The sequence below is a fragment of the Protopterus annectens genome, chromosome 1.part1 (assembly GCF_019279795.1).
Source record: "Protopterus annectens isolate FY-2018-M chromosome 1.part1, PAN1.0, whole genome shotgun sequence".
Taxonomy (NCBI): domain Eukaryota; kingdom Metazoa; phylum Chordata; order Ceratodontiformes; family Protopteridae; genus Protopterus; species Protopterus annectens.
The window spans coordinates 548,886,071-548,900,828 of NC_056726.1; the positions used below are offsets into that span (position 1 = coordinate 548,886,071).

At 37.5% G+C, this 14,758-nt stretch overlaps 1 protein-coding gene across 9 annotated transcripts in view; it reads left to right on the plus strand.

Annotated features, from left to right (window-relative positions):
• LOC122806326 (protein unc-13 homolog B-like) overlaps nt 1-14,758 on the plus strand; it is a 2,554,726-nt gene that overhangs the window by 1,817,346 nt on the left and 722,622 nt on the right. The window lies entirely within an intron of this gene.

Below are 14,758 nucleotides of genomic sequence, written 5' to 3' on the forward strand. Positions count from 1 at the left end.
TGTATTGCTTTATAGTATATGTACAATGTGTTATGGTATTACTTTATAGTCTATATATAATGTGTTGCAATATAATTGTTTATGTACTATGTATTAACTGTACTTTGTCTGGAGCTTTTCTCTCAGGCCTCACACTTTCTCTCAGGGCCTCCGGCACAGTGGACTATCCCAGTAAACAAATGCAAATAAATAAATAAGATAGGACTGTCTGTCTGGAAACTTCTGTCACACTATCCCAGAATATGCTGTAATGTGCTGTAAGTGGCTTCATGTGCTGTTGTGACAGTGTTGAGGGAATGAAATATACGTTGATGGCAGTATCGCCTTTATGTTATTATGTAAATAGGTTACTTCTTTCTTACTAGCTTTGTCTGTTTTCTTGTAACAAACTACTTTTATCTACATTGTTTTGTGCCACCTTATAATTCTATGACATCCAAAGGTTCCCTGATCTTATCAGGTAAAAATGCTTACCTGTGTTTTTACTAGACACACAAAAAATGATGTGTTAAGTAAATACAACTCATCCATTTTGATACATCTTCCTCAGCTTACCTATGGAGCAACCCCACTCTCTGTGGTAGTATCTTCCTCTGCATGTAAAAAGATATAAAGTTATAAAGGAGTCTTCAGGTGTCAGACTGGCTCCTCTTCTTCCTCAGCCACTGCTAGGTGAGTCTGCTGTGGCCAGTGCCACCACTGACAATATATGATTGTGCCGGACATGTGGTGTATACCTGTAATCCTAGCAGCCTGGGAGGCAGAGATTGTTGGAGCAAATCAAGCTGTGTGTGACTGACCACACTTCCTGGAAAAGGGGAGAAGAAGTAATCCTCCAAGGAAACAAATGTGAGGTGAAGTTGTTATTCCTCAGAATGTCCATCTTTTTCTCCCAATCCTGTTGGTGTGGCTTTTTCAGATGTCAAAGACCAGGGGATAGCTATGGGCTCTGTGGCTGTCAGAATGCCATTGGTAGACACAAGAGAGTCATTTTTGTTGGTGTCAGGGGAAGGGCAGGTGAAGGCTCTTCACTTGGCTGGGCAGGGCAGGTGGAAGCTGGGACCAGTGTGTCTAATTAGTCGGTCTGTTTTCAGGAATGGTATGCTAAGTGAGAAAAACTATCCTGCTGCTGTTTGAATTTCTATGGACAGGGCAGATTACTGGGATTTGCTCAAGAACAAATTTAATGCTTTTTCATCATCTTCTGATTCTTCATGCAAGAAAAGGAAAATATGTCCTCCTCTTCCTCACAGGGAGTTTCAGTCAGAAGAATAATAAACACTGTAGGGAGATGGTTGTACTTTAGGAACTTCTCAGTCTCGTCTTTGCAATCTGATTCCTAGAAAAGTATACCGTCAGATTTTCCTGTTCTTGAAATGTATTTCACTGATACTTTATACAGGAATAAAATGGTTTGTTAGTGGCACCAACATGATGTACCTGTGCACAGACATGTATTTTGATTAGTTACAGTTGCACATGTCTAAAGCTGCAGCTATCCATCCTGCCTTGCTGCTTCAGAGAATGTTTTTCTCACTGATTTTAGGTTAAGTGATGGACAGCCTCCAGCCCCTAAGAAGTCTGACAAGTTATGTAAAGTACTCCAGACAGGCAAGTACCTGTTTTGTAGTGCTAAAGCAGACCCAGCAATTATGTTTCAATCCATATGTGCTTCTGCTACATAGGTTACAGAGGTTGCCTTCCCATCCTTGATGGGAAAATTGAGTTAAGTGGATAAGCTGTGGAAGAAAACGTATTCTTCTAGTACTCTAACATATGTGTTTGACAATTTAACATTCTGAAAGCTAAAGTTTTTATTGCTACCTTTTGAAAACACACAGAAGTTAATGGAGACCATTCCTTCTGAGGTAAATAATTAGTTACATATTTATGTGGCAGCTGTTTCTCATTTGACTAAGGACATTTTAAAGGATGCATGTGATAATGCTGATTCTTCTGGCAGAGCTGCAGCTTTTCCATCAGTTTTGATGAGACTTGTTTGGGCCATAGCTCTCAACTGTCCAGATTTTTGACTCATATTTTTGGTCCATTTCTCATAAAATTGTACTTTTCTGGCAAAACATTGAGGACTGAAGTAAGGAAATAATGGCAGATATTTGATTTCCAAACATCATATCCTTCAGAAAATTCATGCTAATGCAAAATCTGTTATTCTAGCAACTTTCTAAGTTTGTAAGAGCAATGTTTAAAAAGTGTCCTTATGTTTGGGCCTTTGAACTTCCCCCTACCATTATTTGTGGCTTTGTCCAGATTTCTTGCTCTAAGAGGTTGAGGGGTAGCCTTGGATGCATTCTGTAAAGTTTTCCTGATGATGATAAATCTGAGATATTAAATTATCCTTTAAATAAGGAGAATGTATCTGTTTTTGTTTGGCTCTTCTGCAGCTGAAGTATTAAGAAGTTTGAAGAATGGTGAAACCAGATTCAAGAAATGACTCATATTTTTCAATCCTCCTTTTTTGGGCCAGATAGCAATTTCCTTCCTCAGATCCATTTTCCATTAAACAATTCAACCAGCAAGGAGCTGGCAATCAGGGGTTTAAAAAGCAATGGGAAGGAGGCTCAAAAAAGAAAGGAAAGCCCCCTAAAATCAAGGATAGTGCTCACAGTCTGCATGATAGTCCACCTGTTCAGGTTCTGCCCACCCTGGCAACCTTTACATTTCTCTCAGACTTCATCTTCCTTTGTGGCATCAGGTGATTTCAGACAGCTGGGTTCTGAATGCAATCCAGCAGGAGTACACCTCAAAGGGAATCCTTCCCCCTTGTCAGACCTCTAGTCCAGGTATTCAAATCTATTTACTGCCATGTTGCACCATGTGCTGTTGTAATCTCTCTCTCTCTCTTGGAGCTATGGAATATGACTCCTCCCAATCTACTAGGCAAAAGTTTTTATTCAACAGTTTTTCTAGTTCTTTAAATAGAAGGATCCTGAAGGGCCTGCATTATTGGATCTTTCTTTTCCAAACATTTGTCAAAATTCTCAAGTTCACAATGTTATCTCTTAGTCACTTGTTCCGCTGATCTCCCACTAACTTTTACGGTAAAGATAAGGACATCTATCATCATAGGTTCATAGGTTCATAGTTTAGTACTAGGCTAACTGCCCTTGCGAGCCATTTTAAGCCTAGCCAATTATACCTTGTGAGACTCAAACCCTGCACCTTGTGTTTGTAAGGCAAACACCTTAGCCATTAAGCCACCCTCACATTCCTGTTGCCAAGCATTTCATATATCTCTCGATTTGTTGTGTCTAGTTTACATTATCAGTTCTTTGTTTTACCTTCTGGACTCTCCACTTCACTAAGGGTATTCATTATATGCCTGGTTGCAGACATTACTTCAGACTTCAATGCATTCACATTTTTCCGTATTTAGACAATTTCCTTATCTTTGCAGACTCTTTGTCCAGCTATCCAAATTCTTTAGCAACTTATCAGGAACTTATACTCAGTTTGGGATTTCACATCAACTTTCAGAAGTCCCTTCTCACAGAATGATTTCCCTGGGATGTTTGTTGGACTCTGCCTTGGCCTTGTGAAGAGCCTTTTTTTTCTTTCTCCAGAGTAGAAATGTTTCCATAGTTCTTTCAGAGTTCTCTCAAAATTGGACATCTGCGAAGGAGTTTCTGAGGATTCTGGGGTAGATGACATCTATGAGTTTCATTCTTCTCATTGCTAGGTTGTACATGAAAATGCAATCGTTCCACAGAGAGGTTTGGACTCAGCATCTACACCTCTTTTCTTTTCATATCCCAGTCCTGGGATTTGTAAAGACAGAGATTAGATGGTGGGTATTCCAGACAGCTTGCAGTCTAGGTCTTACATTCTCCCTTCTGACTCCCCATTTTGTCACGGAGCAGTGGTGCTTCACACCTGGCATGGAGAATGTTTTCAAAAGGGATAAAAGTGCATGCAGACAGAAGCTCAAAATTGTGAGAGAGAAGCTAGCAGTTGTCATTGCTTTGAAGGCCTTGAATTATCTCCGATCCCTAAGACCTCTGCAGGTGTACACAGACAACACCACGGTGATGTTTTACATAAACAGGGGATACCAGATCATACCGTATTTGCATACTTGTTATGATAGTCTGGGAGGTAGCAACTCGGCTTGGTTTGACTATTCAGGCTTCATACATTCAGGTAGAGCGAAACTTTATTGCAGACAAAATCAGCAGAACCAGGAGAGACCCCACCCCTCATAAATGAAAACTTCATATTGGGGTGTTCCAAAAATTAATCCAACTGTGGGAAACACCTCAAATTGATTTGTTTGCCTCCCTTTACAACAGACAACTAAAGACATTCAGACCCAGGACTCCTTCCAAACAAACCTGGAAGAAAGATGTTTCTCATTCCTCTGGAAGGAAATGTTCTTGTCTGCATCCCCACCCTTTCTGTTGATATCCAGGGTTCTTCTAAAGATCCAGAAGGACTCTCCAAAAATTGTGAGGATGAATCCCTTTTTGCTAAGACAACAATGGTTGACCATTGTTTTTCAAATTGGCCACGGACAAGCTACCACAAGCTTTCCCACAGACTGGAGATGCTCACACAAGACAAGGGGAGTTTGATACACTCCAATCTAGACACTCTTCAACTACTCACTGGATGATAGAATGTTGATATGTTTTAAACACCCTTTATTCTCGGGATGGCCAGTGGGTAGAAAAGGAGGTAAGAAAACCTACTACTACTAGAAATCGTGTATGGTTAAGTGGAAAAGATTTTCTAGTTTGTGCCAGTATCCTCTTTAGGCGTGTCTCTGTCTGTTATTTGTGTGAGTTATTTTCTTACTGTTCAGTGGCTTTTCTGTTTGTCTGCCCTTGGTCTCTCCCCCCTCTAATAATACTCATGTTAAACAGATTTGTAAAGGAGAGTTTCTAGTCCAGGTATTCAGATTTATTTACTGCCATGTTGCACATTATGCTGTCGTAATCTCTCTCTCTCTCTCTCTTGGAGCTATGGAATATGACTCCTCCCAATCTACTAGGCAAAAGTTTTTATTCAACAGTTTTTCTAGTTCTCCAAATAGAAGGATCCTTAAGGGCCTGCATTATTGGATCTTTCTTTTCCAAACATTTGTCAAAATTCTGAAGTTCACAATGTTATCTCTTAGTCACTTGTTCCGCTGATCTCCCACTAACTTTTACGGTAAAGATAAGGACACCTATCATCACATTCCTGTTGCCAAGCATTTCATATATCTCTCGATTTGTTGTGTCTGGTTTACATTATCAGTTATAAAACCATGAAACTAATAAATCACACTGAAAAAAATGAAAAAAGGTACCAACTGCAGACCAAGTAGAATGTTGAACCAAATGCTTTTACTGGTTAGCGCTTTCATGCGGACATTCACCGCACTTCTTCAGACAAATTTACAAGCATGGAACATCAAGTTTATATACCTTACAAAATTAATTAAACAATTAAACAATTAGTTTGAACAACCATTAAAATCTCAATTAAATCATGTAGTAAGACAATTACTGAATGACATATATTAAAAAGTGCTTTATAAAAAGTTTATAAAGAACAAAACCAACACCTAATTCTCTATAAAATGTATATTATATATAATTATACAGTATATTATTAATCGATGTGAAGCTACACATTATGTGTATAAACTAAATAAATTATGCTAATATCTGGAACAACGAAATAAATTTATTATCTTAAAAGAGCTTTGAGTTTCAAAAGGCATTTAATTGAACAGGTCTCATTGAGACCTGGAGAAACGTGTGCATTAGTTTTGAGTTGCCAAAGCAACTCTTGTTCCTCAAGTAACAAATTCCAGGGTCCTCCTCTAGGGTCTTTGTTAATCTTTTGAACTACCATAAATAAAAAATTATGATTATTATTATCTGTGATGTGTTTAGCAAGAGCATTAGTAATATTGTTTATGTCCTTAGAGAAGGTGTTCTCTTAAAAACAACTAAAGGCTTCATGCCTAGGACCTCGCTACATTGGGAGTCCTGTAAAATTAATTCCCAATTGATGTTTAAAATATTCCTGAACTCTAACATGAGTTCATTATATTGGGTTAGTAGACTCGATCTATAATTAATAGAGCTACAAAAGTCAGCCCTGTTATTGGTATTAGACAACACATTATCTGTATCAGAAACCTGTATATTCATACTGTTATTCATTAATAAAGGAGCTAATAATCCATTTCTTCTCTTTTGTTCAACCTCTTTCATTAAATTGTTGAATAATTTACAAGGATAATCTCTATTTAAGAACATTTGTTTGAGAAACGAACACTCTTTTTCAAATAAATAATCTTCTGAACACATACGTGAAGCACGAACCAATTGGCCTTTGACAATGCCTCTTTTTTGGAAATAAGGATGGTAACTAGAAAAATGTAAAAAGGAATTACTATACAAGGTTTTCCTATAAATGCTAGTAACAAAACATTTTCGAAGTACATCCTTACTAATCAGAATGTCCAAAAAATTAATGGATACTTCGTCTGATATGAAAGTAAATTCAAGGAAAGATGTCAAATCATTCATTATTTTCATTAATTCCTTTATCTGTTCATCACCACTATTAATAATCATAAAAATGTCATCTTGGTACCTTGTGTACCATACTACTACTTGTTGAAATAGGACATTTTTAAACACGTATGAACGTTCCCAGAACGTCATAACTGAATTAGCGAAGGTACCCCCACATGGGGAACCCATCGCGACACCTGTTTTTTGCAAGTATATTTTGTCTTTAAACATAAAATAATTATTACTCAACACCAAATCTAGTAAGCTAATAAGCAAATTGATGTCATGACCAGGGTAATGTTTGAGTAAAAGAAATTCTCTTACCCAATCAAGCCCAATATCTTGAGGAATAACAGTATACAAATTGCTGACATCAGTAGTGACAAACTTGTAATTACTATTAAAGGGAATAGAATTCAAATTCTTTAAGACATGCCACGAATCTATGCATATCTGTGGCTCTGTTTTTAAGATTTCTTTTAATTTATTATCGACCCATTTGGCGCATGCGTACGTAATTGACTGCCTGCCGTCAATAATGGGTCGAAAAGTTAAATCATGAATCCCTTTATGTAACTTGGGCACCCCGAACATAACTGGAGTGAACGGTGCTGGCATGCTTAAATAATGGTATAGATCTAAGGAGATGCTTCCTTCGATAAATAAATCACTTAAAGCATTCCTAATTTTTTGGTGTGCTTGGTTAAGCTCGTTTTTAGAAATCTTTTGATAACTATCAGATGACAACATTAATTCCATCTTATTGTTGTAATCGTCTTCGTACATGAGGACTGCACCCCCACCTTTATCGGGTTTCATAACCCGTATTTGATTATTCTTGACTAACTGAATCATACTAATAACCTTAAATTTCTTGTTAGAACTAAAAGTAGATTGTTTGAATAAACCCCTCAAATGGATTTCCGATATTTTTTCAAAAACTGCCAAATTACTGTTGAGGTGTGGGTTATATGTACTAGGTACGCGTTCATCATTTAAAATATGATTGCATCCTTTAAATAATACATTTAGGTTTAATTTCCGTGTGTATAGCTTTAAATCACATAGCACATGCCCTATATTCAAGTTGTTAGGCAATGCGTAGTTAAAACCCTTAGCTAGTAAGTCAATGAATTCCATAGTGGGTAAAAAAGAAGTATAATTATACACTTTAAAGTCCATATTACTGTTAGAAACAATTGTAGGCATACCATACGAGCAGTCTGTTGTTATTTCTTGCGTCGATTGTAAACTTTTCTGTTTTGGTTTCTTCTGTTGTTCTTGTTTGTGTTCGTTTTGGTGTAATTGCGGGTTTGCTGTTGAAAACCCGATGAAGATGGACCTTGGTTATTCGCCCCATTTTTTTGTTGGTAAATCCTTTCACTTCGTCTAACTTCAGACGATGTGTTCCCACTAGTTTGCTGTTGTTCTTCTAACAATGGTGGAAACTCTACTAAGTCTACGTCAGACGCCTGACTGGTATCATGGTTATCATTGGTGGTGTGACGTGAACTATCTTGAGATGAAGAAACCCTTGTATTAAGAGTGGGTGGATCCGGATATGCCATATGCTCATCGTATGCTAACTTGTCTCTAATAAATTTACGCTTCTTGGTTTCATTTATTTTATTTAATAATGAACTTATACTGAAAAAAATTCTCCCATAATCGTACTCATAACGATGGAAATCGTTGTCGTCTTTGATTTCTTTTTCAAGAATTTCATGTTGAGCCTTAAGATCTAACATTTGAGTATTATAAGCACTTATAAGGAGTTCCAAAAAATTCAAACCTTGCTGATTAAAGAAATGAATCAATTGTTTATGAAAAGCTGAGTTCTTGATGACACCTGATGGATACTTCCATTGCCTCAACCCTTTAGGTACGATGCTATGTTTAATGCACTCACGGAAGTATAAAATCTCAGCTTGTAATTTCTTATATTTCAATAATGCTGCATCAAATTGTTTCAACCTAGAAACAATGTTAATGTTATTAGCATGCATTTGTTGATTAGAAATATCAGTCTGTGAATTGTTTTGGAACATATTATCCAATGCATTAATAAATTCATGTAACAAAGGAGGACCATTATTAAGTAAATGCATATTACCATTCCCCAGGTATTCAGTATTGTTGTTCTGGGCAATTCGCAGTAATGGTGAAACAGTTCTGTTACCTACATTGGCGCTTTGCCTAATAGGTTGCACTGGAGGAATACTGTCCGTTAAATTCAAATCTGAATCCAGTTGTTCCATAGTATTTTCACCTAGAATAGACCTTGGGGCGCTAGGGATAGGTTGAAAAGCAACCCCTGTCTTCTGGCGAACCACAGGCATAGAGCCGGAAAACCGGCTATTGAATTGTGTAGCCAGATTGTCAACTTGTTGGGTAAGGCGCTGTATAAGAGCAGTTAAGTTGCCAACAGAATTTGTGTCTTCATTAACAGCCCTTCCCGAGTCGGTGTTGGAAAGAAACATCTCCTGGGACTGCGATGGTTGGATACCAATACCAATACTCTCCGCCATAAAACCACGAAACTAATAAATCACACTGAAAAAAATGAAAAAAGGTACCAACTGCAGACCAAGTAGAATGTTGAACCAAATGCTTTTACTAGTTAGCGCTTTCATGCGGACATTCACCGCACTTCAGACAAATTTACAAGCATGGAACATCAAGTTTATATACCTTACAAAATTAATTAAACAATTAAACAATTAGTTTGAACAACCATTAAAATCTCAATTAAATCATATAGTAAGACAATTATTGAAAGACATATATTAAAAAGTGCTTTATAAAAAGTTTATAAAGAACAAAACCAACACCTAAATCTTTATAAAATGTATATTATATATAATTATACAGTATATTATTAATCGATGTGAAGCTACACATTATGTGTATAAACTAAATAAATTATGCTAATATCTGGAACAACGAAATAAATTTTTTATCTTAAAAGAGCTTTGAGTTTCAAAAGGCATTTAATTGAACAGGTCTCATTGAGACCCGGAGAAACGTATGCATTAGTTTTGAGTTGCCAAAGCAACTCTTGTTCCTCAAGTAACAAATTCCACGGTCCTCCTCTAGGGTCTTTGTTAATCTTTTGAACTACCATAAATAAAAATTTATGATTATTATTATCTGTGATGTGTTTAGCAAGAGCATTAGTAATATTGTTTTTGGAAATAGCATATAAGTGTTCATAAATGCGCTGTTTAAGTTGGCGTTCTGTCTTGCCAAAATAAAAAGTGTGACATAATTGGCACACCGCTAAATAAACAACATCTTCAGTTTGACAATTATATTTATTATTAATGAAATATTTTACTCTAATGTAAAATGTGGAACCTGTTTGAATATGTTTGCAATAGTTGCAATGTCCACATTTAAACATGCCTTTATTAGGTGTGTATTGTTGAACAGGGCATTCTAATAATGTCCTTAGAGAAGGTGTTCTCTTAAAAACAACTAAAGGCTTCATGCCTAGGACCTCGCTACATTGGGAGTCCTGTAAAATTAATTCCCAATTGATGTTTAAAATATTCCTGAACTCTAACATGAGTTCATTATATTGGGTTAGTAGACTCGATCAATAATTAATAGAGCTACAAAAGTCAGCCCTGTTATTGGTATTAGACAACACATTATCTGTATCGGAAACCTGTATATTCATACTTGAGGAACAAGAGTTGCTTTGGCAACTCAAAACTAATGCATACGTTTCTCCAGGTCTCAATGAGACCTGTTCAATTAAATGCCTTTTGAAACTCAAAGCTCTTTTAAGATAATAAATTTATTTCGTTGTTCCAGATATTAGCATAATTTATTTAGTTTATACACATAATGTGTAGCTTCACATCGATTAATAATATACTGTATAATTATATATAATATACATTTTATAAAGATTTAGGTGTTGGTTTTGTTCTTTGTAAACTTTTTATAAAGCACTTTTTAATATATGTCTTTCAATAATTGTCTTACTATATGATTTAATTGAGATTTTAATGGTTGTTCAAACTAATTGTTTAATTGTTTAATTAATTTTGTGAGGTATATAAACTTGATGTTCCATGCTTGTAAATTTGTCTGAAGAAGTGCGGTGAATGTCCGCATGGTTTATATTATCAGTTGTTTGTTTTACCTTCTGGACTCTCCACTTCACTAAGGGTATTCATTATATGCCTGGTTGCAGACATTACTTCAGACTTCAATGCATTCACATTTTTCCATATTTAGACAATTTCCTTATCTTTGCAGACTCTTTGCCCAGCTATCCAAATTCTTTAGCAACTTATCAGGAACTTATACTCAGTTTGGGATTTCACATCAACTTTCAGAAGTCCCTTCTCACAGAATGATTTCCCTGGGATGTTTGTTGGACTCTGCCTTGGCCTTGTGAAGAGCCTTTTTTTTCTTTCTCCAGACAGAGTAGAAATGTTTCCATAGTTCTTTCAGAGTTCTCTCAAAATTGGGCATCTGTGAAGGAGTTTCTGAGGATTCTGGGGTAGATGACATCTATGAGTTTCATTCTTCTCCTTGCTAGGTTGTACATGAAAATGCAATCGTTCCACAGAGAGGTTTGGACTCAGCATCTACACCTCTTTTCTTTTCATATCCCAGTCCTGGGATTTGTAAAGACGGAGATTAGATGGTGGGTATTCCAGACAGCTTGCAGTCTAGGTCTTACATTCTCCCTTCTGACTCCCCATTTTGTCACGGAGCAGTGGTGCTTCACCCCTGGCATGGAGAATGTTTTCAAAAGGGGTAAAAGTGCATGCAGACAGAAGCTCAAAACTGTAAGAGAGAAGCTAGCAGTTGTCATTGCTTTGAAGGCCTTGAATTATCTCTGATCCCTAAGACCTCTGCAGGTGTACACAGACAACACCACAGTGATGTTTTACATAAACAAACAGGGGATACCACATCATACCCTATTTGCAGACTTGTTATGATAGTCTGGGAGGTAGCAACTCAGCTTGGTTTGACTATTCAGGCTTCATACATTCAGGTAGAGCGAAACTTTATTGCAGACAAGATCAGCAAAACCAGGAGAGACCCCACCCCTCATAAATGAAAACTTCATCCTGGGGTGTTCCAAAAATTGATCCAACTGTGGGAAACACCTCAAATTGATCTGTTTGCCTCCCTTTACAACAGACAACTAAAGACATTCAGACCCAGGACTCCTTCCAAACAAACCTGGAAGAAAGATGTGTCTCATTCCTCTGGAAGGAAATGTTCTTGTCTGCATCCCCACCCTTTCTGTTGATATCCAGGGTTCTTCTAAAGATCCAGAAGGACTCTCCAAAAATTGTGAGGATGAATCCCTTTTTGCTAAGGCAACAATGGTTGTCCATTTTTTTTTTCAAATTGGCCATGGACAAGCTACCACAAGCTTTCCCACAGACTGGAGATGCACACACACGACAAGGGGAGTTTGATACACTCCAATCTAGACACTCTTCAACTACTCACTGGATGATAGAATGTTGATACGTTTTAAACACCCTTTATTCTCAGGATGGCCAGTGGGTAGAAAAGGAGGTAAGAAAACCTACTACTAGAAATCGTATATGGTTAAGTGGTAAAGATTTTCTAGTTTGTGCCAGTATCCTCTTTAGGCCTGTGTCTGTTATTTGTGTGAGTTATTTTCTTACTGTTCAGTGGCTTTTCTGTTTGTCTGCCCTTGGTGTCTCCCCCCTCTAATAATACTCACGTTAAACAGATTTGTAAAGGAGAGTTTCATATTCATCTCCCTAGGAAACAGCTAACTCTTCCATGGGATATGAATTTTGTGCTAGAGAAGTTTTCTTAATTTCCATTTGAACCAGCTCATGAAGACAAAATGAAGTTCTTAACTTGGAAGAGTGCTTTACTTGCTCCTTTGACATCTACTAGGAGATTGCCTGAGTTACAAGATCTTATGATGCATCGACCCTATCTTATCTTACCTTTACACCTGAAGTGGTCTCAGAGTGTGCTTTAAGCTGGACTATGTCTCACAGTTTTCTGTCCTGAATCTAAGAACAAGGGAGCAAGGATGCTTCATACTCTTGATATCCATAGGTAGCTCAGAAAATACCTAGAAAAACTCAGACCTTGAGGAAAGCTAATCAGCTGTATGAAAGGACAACCCATTTGAAAACAAGCCATTTCCATAGTACCACCTCCAGGCAGGGTTAGAACTCATTCCACAGGGGCTTTTTTTGTGGCACTCTGGAAAGGGGTGGACTCTAGAAGTATTCTAGAGTCAGCAACATTTTGTACACACTTTGCAAAGCACTACAAAATGGGTTCATTTTCCAGGTCTAGAATGGGCTTTGCTAAGAACATTCTCCATGTGCTCTTAGAGTCTTCATTAATTGGCCTCCTCCCCTTTTTCCTTTTTCTTCCCCAAGCTGTGGTCAGTATAGCTTAGGCTCCTGCAGCATTGATCTGTATTTGAACATGGTACAGTTGTGAAAGTAAAATGTACAGTGACAGTAGATGTTCTAATAGATCACTGTTACAGTAGCATCCCCCACAGCTCCCATTTTTTATTTTGTTGGTTTTGCTAGGGTATAGATTTCTCCATCCCTTTTTGCATATAGTTGCTGTTTGGTTTGTTTTCTAGCATTGTCTTCTCTTGTCTCCCTCCTGGACTAAAAATGCTCTGATGCTTTTACTATTCAAAATGTACTTTTATGGAGCTATCCTTGAGCTCCGAACAGTTGGCAAACAGGGAAAACTCTGTTGTATTTGTGAAGCTGGCCAGATCCAGTGGTGGGTAGGACCCATATAGGCTAATGTAACAATGATCTGTTATAACATCTAATATTATGGAAAGTTTTACTCACACAACTGTTCTTTATTTAAAGTGGTTGTTTTTGGTTGTTTTTTGTCAGTGTACAGGGGATCATTTAGGACTGGATCATTAGAGGATTTGTAGGCAAGGCAGAGGTACCCCTTCAAAAGTTTGTAAGAAACAAGAGAAGAGACATGGTGATTTAAGGCTGTCTGCATAGTACATGGAAGCCATACTGTTAATTTTCTTTGTGAGGAAATACTGAGTTTTTCAGGTTGAGGCATTTTTTTGGACGGGTAAATACTGAAGGGGGCATTATGGGTGTGATAAGGAAAGATTGAAGTGGGATAATAACCTCCTTTAACATAGAAGACATTCTCCTGGTAGTCAACCTGGCAAGACAGAAGGACTTTCTAACAACAAGAGATACAGGATGGAAAAAGGATAGTTCGTTGGTTATGAAAGTAACCATGTCCCGAATGGCTGTATAAGTTTTGGGTGGTGGGTTGGCATATGTATTTTATGTGCCTAATTGCACATGTTTACCAAAGGACACAGTACTACATTTCTTAGCATTTAGGTTTAGGCCATAGTCCTAAAACCACTTATTTGTAGTTTTTAGGCCCTTTTAGATAATTTAAGAGTCAGCAGGAGAGTATGTGATAGCTTCAAGTTTGCAGTCATCAGGAAACTTGGTCAGCTTCAGGCTCCTGATATCAACTTTAACATCAGAGATGTGCATACTACACAGAAGTGGCCCCAGCCCTGACCCATGAGAGACCCTATTAGTAACTACACTCTCAGACGGGAGCATAACCCCCCCTGCATTAACATATTGAATTATGTTTGTAAGCCAGTGCATTGCATAAGGGTTTATGTTTAGTTTGATTAACTTGTCAATAATGCCAGAATGTGGGGTGATGTTAAAACGTCTTCACCAGACTGACTTGAGAGATGTGTGCCAGTATGTGTTTAGTGCATCTGTGACTTGTTTAAAGAAGTCCACTAGGTTAAGGGCCAGAATCTACCTGTAACAAACCCAAACTGGTTTAAGTCCATGGACTGTAGACTGCCAATGTACTTGTTTATAAGATCAATTATGATGCGCTCCACAGCTTTACTCTAATTGGTCTGCAGTTTCCAGGGGCAGTCATGGACCCCCTTTTGTGAAGTGGGATGACCATATCTTTTCTCAGCATCATGGGTACAAACCCAGTTGAGAGAAAGAGGTTGAACAGATTTAGTATCAAGTCAGTAAGGCTATCTATCCAGTTCCTGCAAATTCTTACTCCACTTTACTTCATGTCATGTCAGGAAATATAATAAATAACTACAAGAGACCATGTGGTCTTTACTGCAAACTGAATTCTCTAGAACATCTGTGGGCCACATAAAATGGACATCACCATAACGACTTAATTAAAATTTA